The 20,058-nt window shown below is 44.7% G+C and overlaps 1 long non-coding RNA gene across 1 annotated transcript in view; it reads right to left on the bottom strand.

Moving 5' to 3' along the window:
- The window catches only part of LOC137328006 (uncharacterized), a 63,547-nt gene that overhangs the window by 27,172 nt on the left and 16,317 nt on the right, over positions 1-20,058 (bottom strand). Inside the window, exon 2 of the long non-coding RNA XR_010964596.1 lies at positions 18,045-18,297. This is a non-coding gene — a long non-coding RNA (uncharacterized lncRNA). The remainder of the gene's footprint in view (positions 1-18,044; positions 18,298-20,058) is intronic.

Here is a 20,058-nt window from a genome sequence, read left to right as displayed (position 1 = left end):
TGCCAAAAATCTTAAATCTTTTTGACATTTCTGATCAGGAGCCAGCATCTCTAAGAACAGGCGATTATGTTTGGTATTGATTTCAGGATCTACTTTAGCCCCACTTGTTGCCTCAACATTGGGAAAACTTTAGTGTTATAAGCTTTGTGTTTTGTCTTGTGACGAATGCAGTCTTTCCTATTTACTTACACCTGGTGTGGAGGAAACAAAAAACTCTCTCATGTTTGTGAACAGAATTTTTTTTTTTTTTTTTCAAAAAATATACTTTATTCATAAAATTTGCAGCAGTACATACAATACAGTTGTCATATCACTTTCCAAATGTACACAATACAGATTATACAATTTGCAGGTTACGTCAAGTACAGTTCAATGAACACATTGGACATAATTACAGTTCATGACACTCTAGGGTGTCTCATTGCATCATACTCAACACAGATTATTGCTTGCAGATTCATTTCAGATTCATTACAGGTACATTACAGCAATTTGAATTTTACATTCTGCCCGAGGGGGTTTTTCCCTGATTGCAGCCCCTCGGTTTGCAATGGCGGGAAGGCTCTAAACGGTTGCCTTTCCCCACAGGGCCTTTGCGGCGGCCGCACCCATCCTCAGTGCATCCCTCAGCACGTAGTCCTGGACCTTGGAATGTGCCAGTCTGCAACACTCGGTCGAGGACAGCTCCTTGTGCTGGAAGACCAGCAAGTTTCGGGCAGACCAAAGGGCGTCTTTCACCGAGTTGATGGTCTTCCAGCAGCAGCCGATGTCCGTCTCAGTGTGCGTCCCCGGGAACAGCCCGTAGAGCACAGAAACCTGTGTTACGGAACTGCTCGGGACGAACCTGGACAGATACCACTGCATCTCTCTCCAGACCTTCTTTGCAAAGGCACATTCCATAAGGAGATGGGTGACGGTCTCGTCTCCACCGCAGCCTCCTCTGGGACAGCGCGCGGTGGTGCTGAGAGTCCGGGAGTGCATGAAGGATCTGACAGGAAGGGCCCTTCTCACCACCAGCCAAGCTAGGTCTTGGTGCTTGTTTGAAAGCTCTGGCGATGAGGCGTTCTGCCAAATGACATTGACAGTCTGCTCGGGGAACCAACCGACAGGATCCACCATCTCCTTTTCCCGCAGGGTCTCGAGGACGTTACGTGCGGACCACTTGCTGATCGCCTTGTGGTCAAAGGTGTTTTCCTGCACAAACCTTTCCACGAAGGACAGGTGGGGCGGAACGGTCCAACTGGACGGAGCGTTCCGTGGCAGCGTGGCCAGGCCCATCCTTCTCAACACCGGGGACAGGTAGAACCTCAGCACGTAGTGACACTTTGTGTTTGCGTACTGAGGGTCTATGCACAGCTTACTGAGGATCTGCAAATCCTTTTATGCCGGACTGTACGACGCGAAGCCCACAGACAGCGCGGCCTCCCACTCCTTCTTGTCGTCTATCACGGAGGTTCTAGACGACAGCAAGCGGGAGAGTCTGGATCACCCGCTAACTCTGGACGAACTGACAAAGGCCGTCCGATCCTTCGAGAAGAGTAAGACTCCCGGAAGCGACGGCTTACCGATGGAGTTGTACTCGGCTCTGTGGGACTGGATAGGCCCAGACCTGCTGGAAGTGTACGGGGGTATGCTTCTGGCAGGCAGCATGTCAGACTCCATGAGGAAAGGCATCATCACCCTCATCTACAAACGGAAGGGGGAGAGGGAAGAAATCAAAAATTGGCGACCCATCTCACTACTTAACGTGGACTACAAAATTCTGTCCAAGGTCATCGCCAATCGGGTCAAGTCAGTCCTGGAGGTGGTGATCCACCCCGATCAGACCTGCACCGTACCCGGCAGGAAGATCTCTGATAGCCTGGCGCTACTCAGGGATACGATTGCCTACGTACAGGACAGGGGGGTGAACACCTGCCTGATCAGCCTGGACCAGGAGAAGGCCTTTGACAGAATATCCCACACGTACATGATGGACGTGCTCTCCAAAATGGGGTTTGGGGAGGGAATCCGCAATTGGATCCAACTGCTCTACACAAACATCAGTAGCGCAGTTTCAATCAACGGGTGGGAATCAGAAAGCTTTCCGATCAAATCTGGAGTCAGGCAGGGCTGTCCTCTCTCCTCCGTCTTGTTCGTGTGTTGCATCGAACCCTTTGCCGAGTCCATCAGGAGGGATGCGGGCATAAGAGGGGTGACGATCCCAGGCAGCGGAGGCACTCAGGTCAAGGCCTCCCTGTACATGGATGACGTCGCCGTCTTTTGCTCAGATCAGCTGTCGGTCCGCAGATTGATGAGCATCTGCGACCGTTTCGAACTGGCCTCGGGGGCCAGGGTAAATCGTAGCAAGAGCGAGGCCATGTTCTTTGGGAACTGGACCGACCGATCCTTTGTCCCCTTCACCGTCAGGTCGGATTACCTGAAGGTGCTGGGGATCTGGTTCGGGGGGGCCGGGGCGTGCACCAAAAACTGGGAGGAGCGTATCTCCAAGGTTAAGCAGAAACTGGGACTGTGGCATCAACGATCCCTCTCGATCGTGGGCAAGAACCTGGTCATCAGGTGCGAGGTGCTCTCGGTGTTGCTGTACGTGGCGCAGGTCTGGCCCATACCTCGCTCCTGCGCCGCGACAGTCACCCGAGCCATCTTCCACTTTGTCTGGAGATCAAAAATGGACCGTGTCCGCAGGGTCACGATGTACAAATCTCCAGAGAAAGGGGGGAAAGGCGTGCCCAACGTGGCCCTCATCCTGATGGCCACCTTTATGTTTGTGAACAGAATGCCTTAAGCATAAGGTGTGATACAAATTATTTTGGTAATTTTTTGGGGTTCCACACATTCGTATCAGTTGACAAAGCCATTTCAGGGTAGAACTGAGCCACACAGACCAGGGAAACCCCAGATTTAATCCCAATGGTGAGTCAGCTAAATTTAGCCAGTACACCAGTAGGGGCATTACAATTAGCCTCAGTTCCCCCAATCTAGGGAGTAAAAGAATCGCCAGGTTCCTGCTCTTGCTAACTATCTCGTCATCCCTTTGCTGGAAAGTGTACATGTATGAATGTTGGGGGAGTAGCGGATTGGGCTCAGATGTAATACCCCTCATAGTTGAATGGGGTGTTGACACTCACTACCTAGAGCTGCACATGAAGAATGAACATTTGGGTAAGATACCAGAGGCTCGAAGCACTGCTGGAACCACATCCCGGCATTAATCAGTACCTTCAGAACAGATAAGAAAAGAGGATAAATTGGAACAAGGAAATAAAAATCCCTAAGGTTTATATAAAATTCTCATATGATCCGAATTTTCTATATTACACTTTGAATGTTTAATAAACTCTAACATGTAGTTTAGAGACAACACTCTATTTTTCTGACCAGCCTTTGTTGGACTAGCACGGGCAATTAGACAGCAGCTGCAGACTTTCTGTGCATTCCATCTAAAGGAAATTAGTCATGCAGTTGGCATGTTAGAACAATCACTATTGTTTTGCCAACCAAATGAACTAATTAGGATCTTTCATTAGCTCAACAAACAAATTAACACAAAGGTATAACCTCTGTCCACCTGGGAATAAAATCCCACGGTCTGACGAACTTCAGCAGCATTGGTATGGTTGTATCTACAGAAGAGTCCAAGCTATGGCCATTGGGACACACAGGGCTCACATGCCCTAGCAATCTGCCCCACAATGCCTCAGCAACTCAGGTCTATTGGCATGTACATTTTTTACTGTTTTGTTCTGTTTGAATTTTGTGGATTTGAAGGTTTGAAAATGGCTCTTCTCAGCCCTGTAACCTAGAATTCCTAAATCAAAATACCAAGATCTGTTGTTAGCCGCAGCTAAATGTGTCTAATGCAAATTATATACAAATCAATAGGAACATTGATTCAAAATTTGTGTGGTCTCTAAGGTTCTATGGTATGTACTTAAGTAGCCCTTGAAGACAAAAAACATGTAAGGAATCTTACAACACCAGGTTATAGTCCAACAGTTTTATTTGAAAATCACAAGCTTTTGGAGCTTACCTCCTTCGTCACTCACCTGACGAAGGAGGTCAGCTCCGAAAGCTTGTGATTTTCAAATAAAACTATTGGACTATAACCTGGTGTTGTAAGATTCCTTACATTTGTCCACCCCAGTCCATCACTGGCATCTCCACATCACAAAAAACATGGACACTCGTAATCTAGTACAATAGGAACCCCGAAAGATCTGTGCTACAAGGTGATATCCTCCCATGCTCACTGTTATGACAATCATGTTGGAAATTATCTGGGAATGATTGCAAAGCGTAAGGAAATAAAAACTAAAGTTACCAGATGGCAGATGAAAGATGTCAGAGAACTAGACATATAATTATAAGGGCAGCGTAACTGCAGCAATAATGGGGTAAAAACTACCCTCTGCCCGTTTTCAGGCTCAGACTCGGTGAGCTGTGTCAGCACAGAGACTGAACAGAGTGTAAGATTCTCAAAAATTCACAGATCCCCCAAAAATTCAGAGAAAAACCCTAAAGAAATTCACCTTTACCCTGAGTATGGGAAAACTTTGGCCATTGACTATAATCCTAAAATGGAAGGATAGTTGAGAGGTCACCAGACGAAATCCACAACCCACACGTGGAAGGTGGGAGAATTACTGCTTCAGACATGTCTCTGTTTTCATGCAAAACCGACCGCAGGGGGACGACAATCACTCCCATTGAAAGAGGCAACGTTTTCCAGACTGGTGGGGCCATGCTTTTGTTTTAATGCAAAACCTATCAACACCTAGGACGTTGGATACAAAAGGAAGCCTTATGTGACAAGCTCTAAATCAGAATTAAAACAATGACACATTGGGAGAAGCAATTTGCAATATGATTGGGACCATCAAAAGGCCATCAAAGAACTTTGTAAGAACTGTTTAAACAGACCATTGTAAGAGAGACAGCCACAAGGCGAAAGCTCTCTCTCTCTCGCTCTCTCTCTGGCTTGCTGGCTCTGGTGGGCTGCTTGTGTTGGTTCTGCCTGTGTCTGGAAAGAAGAGCAGTTTGCAGTTTCCAGCAAACAACAAGGCAAGGGGAAGGCAGTTTGACAAGGAAGATCAGCAGCTCTAGAAGCAGGCCGACACACAAGAAGAAACTGTCTTGGTTCTGCCTGTGTCTGGAAAGAAGAGCAGTTTCCACCAGTCAACAAGGAAAGCAGTTCGACAGGGAAGGTCAGCAGCTCGAGAATCACGCCGACACACAAGAAGAAGCCAGAGCAACAGTCCCAGTGACCGTCAGACACCTTGCGACAACAAGGGCCTTACGAAACAACCAACCGAATATTACCACCAACCAACCGGGTAATATTGAGCCACCGTGACCAAAGAGAACCAACTCGGGAGAAAACCGAAGACCCGCAAAGTTACTACTCTACAATCTATTTCTGACTTACCTCTGGGTGAATTACTGTCAAGGTTTTGTTTGGTGAGCATTATCTCTGGTCCTTTAGAGTCCAACCTAGCTGGTACAGTGGGATTGGGAGGGGTGAGGTATCCTTCTACTGTAATTTCCCTCGCGTGTACTGAAGTGTTCTCCATTTTATTAGAGTGTTAAGATTGTTGTGTTGTATTTCCTCTCTTGAATAAAGGTCAAAGTTTCTTGCACCAAAACCAGTTGTCTGCTGCACTTTGTCACAACCCCCAAATAGTCCAAGGCCTAGAACCCAGGGAGTGGGAGCGATTTGGACCGCTCAGAAGTCAGAGGTGAAGCTGACACACACCACCACCCCCTACACAGAGTCAGGATGGCCTCGGGCCTCAGCAAAATTTTCGGGCCTTCTCAGGAGAAATTAATCATTTTAGGTATGTTGACGCCTATCAGAAAGAAGCAGTTAATGGGTTTAATAGCCTGTGACTAGGTTTATTTTTTAAAAACCTAAAAAGTTACTTGTTTATCTCCCAGTTTAATAAAGGGTCTATTCCCAAAATGCTAACTTGTTTTTTCTTTCTTTACAGATGCTGACAAATCTGCTGTGTTTCCAGCTTTTTGTTTCTTTTCATCTTTATTATTTATATAATTTTTTGTCTCGTTACAATAAAGTTATATAACTAGAGAATTTATTCAGGCCATTTGCTAGACGCTTTATATAATAGTATTTTCTCTGTCAAAGTACTGACATAGTGGGCTCGATGTTAGCAGGGCTGCGGGTTCTCGGCGGGGGGGCTATCGGGCGCGTGGGTAACGCACCCGATGAAATTAGTCAGCCACCCGCGCGATCGTAGCCCAATTGGATCCACTTACCTGGTCTTCCGGGTTCCCCACTGCTGATCTGCGCGTCGGGCGGGCTGCACATGCGCAGTAAGATCTGTCAGCTTGAGGAGCTCTATTTAAAGGGGCAGTCCTCCACTGACAGATGCTGCAACAAATAGCAAAAATTACAGCATGGAGCAGCCCAGGGGGAAGGCTGCTCCCAGTTTAATGATGCCTCACTCCAGGTATCAATACATGGGGTGAGGAGGAGGGGGAGGACAGAGATCTTCCCCCTGGCAGGCGGGAGGAAGCGGCCTGCCTCTGCCACCAGGAAGGCCTGGCTCGAGGTGGCAGAGGAGGTCACCTGTACCACCAACATATCGCCCACCTGCATACAATGCAGGAGGCGCTCCAATGACCTCAGTAGGTCAGCCAAAGTGAGTACACTTACTCATTCCCCTACACTCCATCTGCCACATCACCGCCCCCACCCCACACCTCCTTCTGCACTGCCAACACTACTCTGTCACATCACCCCTCATACCCACTCAAACCTCATCCTCATCTTACCTGCACTTACCCACCTCGCCAGTACTCATCCCGCCACTACCACTCAACCCAATCCTCATACAATCTCATGGCTCTATCTCATACTCACCCTCTCGTGCATCTCTTTCACGGTCAGCCTCACTCAACCTGCCACTACCTGTGCTGCAGCCACAGGGCATGCATCACATATGTGCAGTAGGCAGCGTAAGGCAAACGTGTCGTGATCATGAAGGGGATGCACGAGGGTGTTTGAGGGTTTGTCATGGTTGTTACTTATATTGAATTTCTGACCAACTCACATCACATATTATATTGGCACCACTACTGCCATGTCTTTGCGAATCTTGTCTGGTTTGTGCAATAATGCCCTTTCCTGAGGATCACAATGAAGACCCACAACTGATGCCAGCCGTTGTGTCACTGCTGAATGGGTGTAGGTGTATTTGCAGGGCTCTTTTGTGCAGACGACTGAGAGACGTCAGCGATGTCCCCGGTGGCACCCTGGAAGAATGCGAAGGAGAAGTTGTTGAGGGCAGTGGTGACTTTGACAGCGACAGGTAAGAAGATGGTGCTCGGGCCAGCCAGGAGCAGCTTGGCATGAAGGAGGCTGCAGATGTCCACGACTACATGTCGAGTGACTCTGAGCCTCCGTGTGCACTGCTGCTCAGAGAGGTCCAGGAAGCTGAGCCTCGGTCTGTGGACCCTGTGGCGAGGGTAGTGCCCTCTGCGACGCATCTCTCTCTGCGGTAGCCCTCCCTCCTGCTGTACAGGTGGATGTGTCACAGCACTCTGTTGTGGAGCTCCACGTGTCAGAGGTGGACGGTGTGGATGGCGAGGCTGGTGAGGCTGGTGATGCTGTTCGCCCTCCGAGGAGGTCATGACTGCAGCTACGGCAGCCCCCATCCAGAAGATGTACATCTGAGGGGGTCTGCAAGGTAGATACATGTCTCTGGACCCCAGGGTAAGTGTGCAAGTTGGTGACTTTGATTGTCAGGAGGAGGGTGGTGGAGGCCAAACTTTGTCCCAAGTGACAGAGTGGCCTCCTGCAATGAGTGAGGGTCTCCCCCCCCGCCCCCCCCAACTGTCAAATGGACCTTTGCAGCTGACATGGGCTGATGTCTGCAACAGGTCCATTTGAACTGGGAGTGTTTCTCCCAGTACGGGAAACAGTCCCAGTTTGCTCTAAAATCTCACCCCTCCTCACATAATCCCTTAATCAGGTCAGTTAATGACCTGAACAAGCAAAATAAATATTGTCAAGTGGAACCCCGCTGGCTTTAATTGCCTGCGGGATTTCCACCAGCAGGGGCTGCGCGCGCACGCCGGTGCGTCAGTGGGGAACCCGGAAGTGGGCGGGTTGGAGCCGGGCTCCCGACCCACTCCTGGATTCTCCGATTTTCGGAGCCCCCCCGCCAGGAACGCACCTGATAGCGGGTGCTAAAATGATGCCCAGTATGTCTAAAAACATACTGGTGTGTAGTAATTCACTAACAAATCAAAATACTGTCAACTGTACTAGTCGATAGGGCCAATTAGATTTATATGATATCAATATCTACTGAACCATCGAAAGGGGAGTGCTACTTTCACAGATGGTATTTACACAAACCTGTAGCAGTTGATTGATTTGGGTCTTCATAATATGAGTTAATCATCATGTTAACACATATTGAAAGACTTCATTTTATGTGGCTGATATATAGGCCTTTTTTTTTAGTTTCTGAAAGTAACCACAAACTTTAAACAAGCAGCGGGCTCAATTTTATGTATTGAAGGTAGGAAAAACCAATGAATTTTACATTTTACTGACCACAGCAGCCCGGATTAAGAAAGGGAAAAATCAGCCAGGAATTTTATATACAGGGTAGAGCACAGAGCCCCGTGAAGGAAGTGTGCTTTTGTGGACACTGGTTAAAGGCAGAATCAGGCTCGGGCAGCCTGCCAGCACACATTGTTAAGCTCCACACATGAAGAATGGCTACTTGGGTGGAAGACAAATGCTGCTGCGGAACTGTAACCCAGCAAGGGAGTCGATGCCAAAAGGAGAGGACGGGAGAGTTGATAACAAAATAAGTCAGTCCAAAGGTCTTGTAGTGACTTTACTTAAACTTGTAAAACAATACTCCACTAAAATTTATTTCAAAGATACTTTGAAAAAAACACCTGTCAAGTGTGGAAACTCATTCCTTTAGGTTTTAATTGTTGTTGAAGATTTTAAAAATGTCAAATTTAAATTTTAAAATGTTTTTTTTTATTTTTCCTTTCTGTCTCTTTTTTTTCTCTCTCTCTTTTAATCCATTCTTTCTTTCCCTTTCTTTCTGTACCTGAATTGACATTAAATTCACCCACTTTAATTTACACTTCCTTCTCAGATCTTGCACTGTTAATTTCACATTCCTTCCTGTTGCTTGCTCTGTTCACTCACATCCCAGATGTCCTGTTTCCCTCACTGCAACGTTATCAGTTCGCACTTTCAGCAACTCGCCACACAAAACAATTTAAAACCTGAACGGGCAAGGGCAAGTCTAACTAATGGCAGATGTCGTTAGATGCCCTGCTGCACCAAATTGTGGTCCAATAAAGTGAATGAAAAACTTAGTGATCATAATTGTAGTAAGTAATTTAATAATTTATTGAATATTTGGTTTTTTAAAAGTAACAATTTATTTAATTCATTATAAAATGTAGATAGTAATTTGATTAATTATCGGTGTAACTTGTGAATGTGAAGATTATCATATTAAATTGTGACTCAGGTAGAATAGTGAAGCATGGCATAAATAATGCAACTTTTGTGTGCAGATTGTTGAGTGATATCTGATTATGGAGGCGGAGTGGGTGTGGTTAACAGCAGTGAAGGGGTTGCTAAACTATATATTTATTTCACACAGTAGCTGTGCCACTAGAAACTCATCAAAATATGCAGATAACAAAATATGAAATGTTTCTACGGGTGCCTGCATGTTTGGGTAGTAATAAAATGGGACTGCTTGGTAGGTTGCACTTGTGAGCAAAGTAAATAAAATTGAACTGTTTAGCAGATTGCTCTGGGGCTTGATGGTGGTTTTCAGAAGTTGCTTTCAGGGGGAAATGATTTAGGTTTTAGTTTGCCATGAGTTCTTGGGCCAGCTGCAGTTGGGGGAAATAGGTGAAGAAGCTGAGAGGCAGCTGAAACATATTGGAGTGACTGGGAGGAGGCCAGAAAGTGCCAGATGAAGAGTAGAGGAAGCAGGATTGGAGAACATAGTGATGGAGCTGAGAGAAGGAGTAGTCATGGGAGCAGGAGAAGAGAACTGTGAGCAGTGTATAAAGACAATGAATAACAGTGAAGGTGACAGTGGCAATAAATGCTTTAAAAACAGGCTGGAATTTTGGGGTGTGTGGGAAGATGTAAGGCGAAGGATGGAGAGTGGGGATAGTGGCAAAGATGGGGAGGAGGAGATCAGAGGTGGAGCCAAGGACAACAGGGAAGGTATAAGGGTGATGGTGGGGGGAAAGGGTGGGTTGGAGGAGGAGAGGTAGCTATAGATGATTGGGAAGGCCGGGGTGCGGGGGGGGGGGGTGGGGGTGATGGTAGGGTGGAAGGTTATAACAACCACCAACTACCACAACAACCTGAAAAGGGTATGTCATACTTGTGCCTGATTGATTCAATTAGAATGGGCTGAATTTTGCTGTGAGCGGTGAACGAATGGCGCCAGTCGTTCGATAGATTTGCACTTGCTCTATGGGGTTTTGCATGGCAAGTTGTTGTCAATGGGAGAGCCAAATGACATGACGCCCTCTTCAGGGCATCTGGGACCAGTGTGAACAGAGCAACCAACTGTGTATCTCCTTACCCAATCAGATTGAAGAATCGTTAATGAGCAGGGCAGAATCTGAAGCAGGAAGTGTAAGTTAGAATAGGGAATTCAATGTCAAATCAGGTACAGTAAGCTAAATAAAGAGAGAAAGAAAGATTGGATGAAGAGAGAGATAAACGAGACAGAAAGAAAAAGTATAAATAAATATTTTTTAAAAAATCTCCAACAATAATTTAAAGCTGAAAGAATGAGACTCCACACTTGTAAAAGTTAATTTTCAGTGCCAAAGAGGTTGTTTGGCAGTAATTAGGACTTATCATGCGGTTAAAAGTGTACTTAGACTGGAATGGACAAGCCCTAACTTTTTGTGGCGAGTTTAGTCCGTATCTACGATGTCAGTACAGTAACTTCACGCCATTCAATACATTTGAATGGGGAGCCAGATGGCAAGACGCCGTTTTTGGCCAGCTTACGGAGGAGCGGCGCATCTCGGACAGCAACTTCCCGATTTTCACATTTAACTGCACATGTGCTGTCGCCGGAATTGCTGTCCGATTTGCACATAAGTAACGGTGAGTGCCGTTAGCCTCACTTTATTTTCACAGCAAAATCTGGGCCTTTATATTAAAACCCTTGTGACTGTATGCACTACCTCTTGTCACACTTGCCTCTTGTGTTACGATTTTGTCATGTCTGCGTGACGCTTAGTTACACCTGAGTAATAATTAGATTAACGTTTATGTAACACTGTAAATGCCTGTTTATACCTAAAACAAGCTAAACTATATTTATCTTTCAGTCCTCCAAGCTCTAGGTGACAGTGTTGTCCCATCTAATTTGCACCTCCCAGCTCTCTACACACAATAAATAAATGGAAAGAGAAAGGGAACCAATACAATGGCTCATAATATCTTTTGTAAATGTTTCCAGCTGCCATCTTTGATTCTGAGCAAGCTGAGCATATAGTACTAAACCTAATAAAAACATAAAATTACATAACTCATTAAACCTACCCATAGAAGTTACCTTGAAATTGCTGAAATAACATTTTCCTGCAGCGGTCTACCCTGTTTTATAAGCCTCCTACTTGAGTTTTGGTTGCTTGAAGGTACGGGCATCCTCTGCTGGGCTTTCTGGTATGTTTTCCTCATTGAATTGTGACCTATTACGCATTCATGGCCTCGGACACTGGGGCACTTGCATATACAATTGAGTCCTATTTTCAATCTTACATGTTTTTTTCTTGCAGTGACTAATACTTCAGTTCTTTGATGAAGTATCGGAGAGGGTTGTTGAAGGTAATTGTGGACTTTCAAAAGGCATTTGATAAAGTACCACATAGATAATAGACTTGTTTGCAAAATTAAAGGCCATGGGATTAAAGTGACGGTGGCAGCGTGGATACAAAATTGGCTTGGGGACAGAAAGCAGAGAGTAGTGGTGAACGGTTGTTTTTCAGACTGGAGGGAAATATACAGCGGTGTTCCCCAGGGGTCAGTAATGGGACCCCAGCTCTTTTTGATATGTATTAATGACCTGGACTTGGGTACAGAGGGTATAATTTTAAAGTCTGCAGATAACACGAAACTTGGAAATGTAGTAAACAATGTGGAGGATAGTAACTGACTTCAGGAGGATGTAGACAGACTGGTGAAATGGGCAGACACATGGCAAATGAAATTTAACGCAGAGAAATGTGAAGTGATGCATTTGGGCAGAAAGAATGAGAAGAGGCAATATAAACTAAATGGTACAATTTTAAAGGGGGGCAGGAACAGAGAGACCTGGGGGTACACATACACAAATCTTTGAAGGTAGCAGACAAGTTGAGAAGGCTGTTAAAAAAAGCATATGGGATCGTGGGCTTTATTAATAGAGGCACAGAGTACAAAAGCAAGAAAGTTATGCTAAACCTTTATAAAACACTGATTAGGCCTCAGCTAGAGTATTGTGTTCAATTGTGGGCACCACACTTTAGGAAGGATGTCAAGGCCTTAGAGAGGGTGCAGAAGAGATTTACTAGAATGGTACCATGGATGAGGGACTTCAGTCATGTGGAAAGACTGGAGAAGCTGGGGTTGTTCTCCTTAGGACAGAGGAGGTTAAGAGGAGATTTGATAGAGATGTTCAAGATCATGAATGGTTTTGAGAGAGTAAGTAAGGAGAAACTATTTCCAGGGCAGGAGGGTTGATAACCAGAGGACACAGATTTAAGGTGATTGGCAGAAGAGCCAGAGGCGACATGAGGAAACATTTTTTTCGCAGCGAGTTGTAATGATGTGGAATGCACTGTCTGAAAGGGTGGTGGAAGCAGATTCAATAATAACTTTCAAAAAGGAATTAAATAAATACTTGAAGGGAAAAAATTCACAGGGCTATAGGGAAAGAGCAGGGGAATGGGACTAATTGGATAGCTCTTTCAAAGAGCCGGCACAGGCACGATGGACCGAATGGCCTCCTCCTGTATTGTACCCACTATGATACTTTAGATTTTTTTTTCTTTTTACCTTGTGTGGCCTAGTTCTTTCTGTGCAGTCTTTACTGTGCTGGTCCAGATTGCACTTGCACAACCCCATGATCTGCGTATGCAAAATTAGCTGCTATTTTTCACATATCCAATTTTTAAAAAAAAGTTTAAAAATCTATTTTGCTGGTGCATTTTCATGAGTTGCATGTTGCGGTACATTCTTCTGTTGACACCATGGCCTAGAAATTCGGCTGCACAGCGCCCGTTTTTCAGGCGCTAATAGGCCTACTAAGTTCCCAATATGGCGGGCAGAAAGAGCATGCATTTTGGGCCAGAAGTGCACCGCCCACCATATTGGTTAAGGTGAATAAACTGGAGGCAGAAGCACACATCGAGATTATTTAAAGGGTAGAATAATTTATCTAAATTAGGGTCCTTTGCTTCTTGCAGGACCCATTTTTAATTTTCGAATGCCACAGTGTTTCCCTCAACACATGCTGAACTCGTGTAGGAACAACATGGCGTTAACCGACAGGAAGTCCCCCTCACCAGCGATATTTAAAGAGCTCATGTAGTACTTACAGGTTATTGCTGCTTTCTCATTTCAAGTTAACTTCTGGGCATCTTTTGGTGGTTTTATATCTCTGGAAAGTTCACTTTGTCAACATAGAGCACGATTCTGCTGGTGTTGCACTTTTGTTGGCTGCCTCAGAAATAGTTTAGCATCAGACTGTGCCATAGACGCTGTCAGAGCTGTCAGCAGAGGCTCCATCATGGTGGGAGCCACTGTCGTGTTGATGGAGCTGACCATGTTGGACAGTGGTTTCCAAGCTCTGTGCAAAGCCTCGAGACAAGTTGGAGCTGGGCTCCTCCATACTCTGCGACATTGTGTGCAATCTCTCTGGCAGACTTTCCCAGTGCACCTAGAATTTCCTGGTAGATGCCCATGAGCCTTCTTTGGTAGCCTGGGCCCTCAAAGTCAGCATCTGAATCCTCTGCAGCAGAACTAGAAAGCGACCTCGCCCTCCAGCGAGCTGGCTCATGTGGCGTCCTATTCCCCGGCCTAGCTCCTGTGTACTTGTGCCCAGTGACCTGGGGGGTGGTTTTAAACCCCAAGAACGAGTGGGTTGGGGCCGGGTGGGAGTTGAAAATAGTTGTTTTTTTGGGTCGCGACCGCAACCCGGCTTTATTTCCGGGTTTAACATTGGCGCATAAAAGTACAGGCTTCCCACTGGGAATGCAAAGTCTGAAAATTTTGCAGTTGCGACTCAAAAAAAACAATTATTTTCAACTCCCTCCCACCCACCCGAACCCACCCGTTCTTTGGGTTTAAAATCACCCCCCTGATATCCAGCCATCCTATAGGCGTGCAGCTAATGAGTAGTGAGGATTGCGCTGGCTGCACACCTGCATCATTAAAATCATCAGGCAGCACGAATATTACGTGCTGCCTGAATCAATAGCACGTGCAGAGCGCACCCGATTCTGGGCCTAATCGGATTTCTAGGCCCATATCTTAACCATCATGTGATCATGACAAAACCAATTATCGGTAGAAAATCTATTATTACGCACTTTATCCAGTATGGATAAATGGCTTTTCTTTTACATATAGCCATTGCCCATTTTAAGAGAGATGTTTATATTTCCTGCTGTTTGTCCATGGGAAAAATTATGTGTTTCAAATCCACTAACACCACACAGAAGAATCAAATATTTGAGCCAGAAAATAATTCAAAACATATTTATGCATCCTGCACACATTATTGTGGCTTTATGGTTGTCTGAAACAGAACAGAGCTCTCTCTGGACTCCTCTGCTGTGTGTCACAAGTCAAGGATCAACTTGAAGAGTATTTGGAAGAATGCATCTCGCGGGGGAGGGTTGACTATAGAAAACCCTCTGTTTTAGCTCTTTTGCATACCCGTTCTTGTATTTTCAAAACACCATATAATTCTAATATTAGTAACATAGTAAATTAAATAAAGCAGGTCATTTTATTACTGAATCTTTTCATACTTTTCTTACAAACCAGCATATTATCATTAGACAATACATTTCCTATATTTATATTAGAAAGTAACTGGAAATTAAATCGTGCATTTCAAATGTTCACACTGAAATAGGTATCTATTGATATTATAAACTATATATATATATATATATATATATATATACTGTTAGCTGAAAAATAGTTATCATGTAACTCCCCTAGTTTTAATGTTTGCAAAATAGATTGCATTTTTTCTCTGATATATTGAAAAATATACAGTGTAAATTTATTACAAGTAGGACAGAACACAATTACCGAAATCTATTTCATCCATGATTTCTTTTAATTCAAATTATTCTTGAAATAAGCAACAAAAATCTATTGTTACATTTTGCACTTTAATGCAGCAGTCTTAGAGTTAGAACCAAAGTGTCTTACATTGAATGTACAGCAGAGAAACAGGCTATTCGGCCCAAAAGGCTCCTCACGAGCCTCCTCCCCCGCTACTTTATCTAACCCTATCAGCATATATCAGAAAGTCATGTTCGCTGACCCGGGAACTGAACCCAGGCTACAGTGGTGAAAGTGCTTAACCTTAACCGCTGGAACACCAGGAAATCGGAAGTCTTCCGAAGCTTTAATTTAAAATGCAAAAATATTATTTGTAGACACACTGGCCGTTTGCTGCTATCATAAGTACATATCAGCCTGAGTCCCACCACATTCAAATAGCCCTATCATAGAATTTTATTATTAATCATAAGAAAACACAAAAAGAAGCACTTATATAATGCCATGAACACATAAAAAATGACCCACGATGCTTCACAAAGCCAAAAAGATATTAGGAAGGGTGACCAAAAGCTTGGTCGAAAGGGGGATTTTAAAGGAGAGGGAGGTGGAGAGGCATTAGGGAGGGAATTCCAAAGCGTGGGGTCTAAGTGGCGGAAGGCATAGCGACCAGTGGTGGGGCAAAGGGAGTGGGGGATGCACAAGAGGCCGGAGTTGGAGAAAAGCAAAGTTTTCAGAGGGTTGTAGGGCTGGAGGAGGTTATTGAGAGGATTGAGGCCACGATCGGATTTGAACACGAGGATAAGAATTTTAAAATTGAGGCCCCAGTGGACCGGGAGTCATTGTAGGTCAGCGAGCACAGGAGTGATGAGTGAACGGGACTTAGTGTGTGTTAGGATATGGGCAGCAAAGTTTTGGAAGAGTTCAAGTTTACAGAGGGTGGAAGGTGAGAGGCCGGCCAGGAGAGCGTTGGAATAGTCGATTCTAGATGAAGGTTTTAGCAGCAGATAAGCTCAGGCAGGAGCTGCCAGTGTGGACTGGGTGAAGAGAACGATCCCTGCACCGGAACAGGTAGGCTCAAGGCCTGCCAGATATTGGGCCTCATTTACCATGAGCCCGGCAAGCTGCAGCTCCCTAATGGGCATCGCCAAGCAGCTTGCCGGCAAAGATGACTGCAATTTCAGGTCACTGCGTCTCCAGCAGCAGGCCTCAGGAAGGGCCTGGGAGAGGGAGGGGCACGATCAGGAGAGGGAGGGGGCCGATTGAGAGGTGGAGGAGGACGATTGGTAGGCGGCCAATCGGGAGTCAGCAACAGTCTTCAGAGCTGCAGTGGAGCTGGGAGGAACACTCCTCCTCCTCCTGACCCATTTGGTAAGTATTTTTTTTAAACTTACCTTCTTGATGGCGGCCTGCAGCGGTCCCTTTAAGGACCACTGGTCAGGCTGTATGTAAACCTGGTTTTCCTGAACGCAGCTGGCCCGGGCCAGCTGAATTCAGGGGAAACCAATTTGATAAAGGGGGCACCAAACTGGCATCAGGCCCCTTATTCGTATATGTAAAGGCATTAATGCCTGTTTCAGGCATGGGCCCCAGATGCCTCTTTTGATGTGAGCGGTGCATTTCTGGCTTAGAATGTGCACCCACGCCACACGCCATATTGAACCTTTTCCGCCAGTTTTGCACCATCGAATTTTGAATTTTTAGGCCACAGAGTCTGAAGGGCGACATTATAAAGGAGGTCCTGTTATATCTTTTGATTGCTTCAGATTTGTTTTTAGTGACCTTTACTTACTGACGCTAATACAATGCAAAGTAAATTATTTTACCAGTGATGTCATCAAATTGGATTCATTAAGCTGTATCAAATAGCTTATGTACTGTACTGGAACAAGCTGTGCTTCAGACAGTACAGGTAATAAATAACAATGTCAAGTCATTTGAAAAAGTAAATTAAATTCAGTTACTGTGCATCTTTGCCAATTTGGCTGTCTATTTGAAGTCAGAACAGCTCCAAAATTGCAATAACTTTATTTAAAAGCTATGATTTTTAATACTGGCCATTGAATTATTGCAATCATCTATCAGTTTGCCAATATCTAAAGTTTCAGAACATTTTAATAAAAACTCACATTAGAAGGAAGAAGGGAAGAACTTGCATTTATTTATAGCACGCTTTTCACAACTCATTTCTTTTTTAAAAAGGCGCACGCAAGACCCCCATATAATTCAACATAAATATTAGCTCTGATTGGCAAGATCATTGAGTGAATTTCACCAGTTCTTGAACAGGACATGAGATGGAGCCACTCAGGAAGAAAAACTGTCAGAACTGTTCTCACCCTTGGAAGTGGCTCCTGTTGGCATCGGCTACAACTATAGAAAAAAAATCAACAGCCCTGGGGTGGGAGACTTCTTTAAAAAAAGGGGAACAATGGAGTCAAACATATTCCTAAATAATTAGTTAGGTTCCACCATATCATTTTATGTTAGTTAAACTGTATCAATTCTTTTTTTGTACTTTTTAAAATTAAGAACTAACATGACAAAACTAAATCGTTCTGCATTAAGCCATAACAAGTAATTACTCAACAACTGCACAAGGCAAGTAAATGGATTATGGATTCAAAGATCATATATATTATGGTTATAAAGAATAATTACAAGCGTTTTATTAACCCTCAGTCAGCGGGCCCAAAAATTTCTCTGCAAAAAGAAATACCTTGTCAGATTGAATCTCCCTCCTGGATATTGTAGTGGATTAACATGCCATCCTTTCTTTTGTGGGAACTGGCTTGAATGCAGCGAGGATGATGAGATGGAAATATACTTTCCTTGTCAACTGCAAGGGACCTATGCCAAATGAGTCTGGAAAGCCTCAACCCAGATTCTGGTGGGTGCTGGAGAATGCTTGATGCTGACGCTCAGTTCCCAAAGAGGAAAAATATTTCATTTCACAGCAACATCATCCTTCACTTTAATGAAAACAAAAATTCAAAAAAACAAGTAAAAATTACAAACAAGAAAAGGATTTACAGCATCTGTGGAACTGCATCACGGCATCAGTCACCATCTTCAAACAGATAATGAGTAGTAAACAACGACAATAACAACAACAACTTGTGTTTATGTAGCGCCTTTAACGTTGTAAAACGACCCAAGGCACTTCACTGGATCGTTATCAAACAATATTTGACACTGAGCCACATAAGGACATATTAGGACAGGTGACCAAAAGCTTGGTCAAAGGGATAGGTTTTAAGGAACGTCTTAAAAGAGGAGAAAGAGCTAGGGAGGTGAAGAGGTTTGGGGAGGGAATTCCAGAGTTTAGGGACTAGGCAGCTGAAGGCACGGCTGCCAATGCTGGGGCAAAGGAAGGGGGATGCACAAGAGGCCAGAGTTGGAGGAACACAGAGATCTCGGAGGGAAAACAAAACAAAAACAAACTTCAGGTGCAAGGTAAGTAATTTTTGGTATCAGTAGCACAGCATTATTGGACACAACTAACTGATCACATTCATTTTATTTTCTATATGTAGATGCTTCCCTTGTGTTATCTGAATTTCCCCATTAGACTGCAACTTCACTCCACTGGCTGAACACATCTCTTTTACAAGCACATTTGTCATGACCAGCAACAACGTTGAGAGAAGTCACAACCATAATTGCAAAGTTTACTCAAAATCAACAACAGATGTAATATAAAATAAAAACAGAAAATGCTGGAAAAGCTCAGCAAGTGAGGCAGCATCTGTGGAGAAAGAAACAGAGTTAACGTTTCGAATAGGAGGAGGTGTCAGAGAGTTGGCGTTCAGCTTCTGCAGCTCAATGAAAGTTCGAGGACCAGCACCTCATCTTTCGTTAAGGCACTTTACAACCTTTCGGTTTCAACATTGATTTTAATAACTTCAGATCATAACTACTGATCCCATTTTCTAAGACAGCAAGTGCTGGTAATGGTTCTGCTGTAGCCATTTACAGCTAACTTGTCCCTTTACCACCCTCCTTACCTTGCACCATCATCCATTTTGTCATTTATTCACTCTACTTTTATTCATTCATGGGATGTGGGCGTCGCTGACAAGGTCAGTATTTATTACCCATCCCTAATTGCCCTTGAGAAGGTGGTGGTGAGCCGCCTTCTTGAACCGCTGCAGTCCGTGTGGTGAAGGTTCTCCCACAGTGCTGTTTGGTAGGGAGTTCCAGGATTTTGACACAGCGAGGATGAAGGAACGGCACAGAATACCCAGCCTCTGACCTGCTCTTGTAGCCACAGTATTTATGTGGCTGATCCAGTTAAGTTTCTGGTCAATGGTGACCCCCAGGATATTGATGGGGGGGATTTGGCGATGGTAATGCCATTGAATGTCATGGGGAAGTGGTTAGACTCTCTGTTGTTGGAGATGGTCATTGCCTGGCACTTGTCTGGCACAAATGTTTCTTGCCACTTATCAGCCCAAGCCTGGATGTTGTCTAGGTCTTGCTGCATGTGGACATGGACTGCTTCATTATCTGAGGGGTTGCGAATGGAACTGAACACTGTACAATCATCAGCGAACATCCCCATTTCTGACCTTTTAATGGAGGGAAGGTCCTTGATGAAGCAGCTGAAAATGGCTGGGCCGAGTACACTGCCCTGAGGAACTCCTGCAGCAATGTCCTGGGCTGAGTTAATGGCCTCCAGCAACCTTTACCATCTTCCTTTGTGCTAGGTATGACTCCAGCCACTGGAGAGT

This window comes from Heptranchias perlo, chromosome 12 (genome assembly GCF_035084215.1).
Source record: "Heptranchias perlo isolate sHepPer1 chromosome 12, sHepPer1.hap1, whole genome shotgun sequence".
Lineage (NCBI taxonomy): Eukaryota > Metazoa > Chordata > Chondrichthyes > Hexanchiformes > Hexanchidae > Heptranchias > Heptranchias perlo.
The sequence above is the reverse complement of the archived record's forward strand: the minus strand, read 5'-3'. Positions and strand labels throughout refer to the sequence as shown.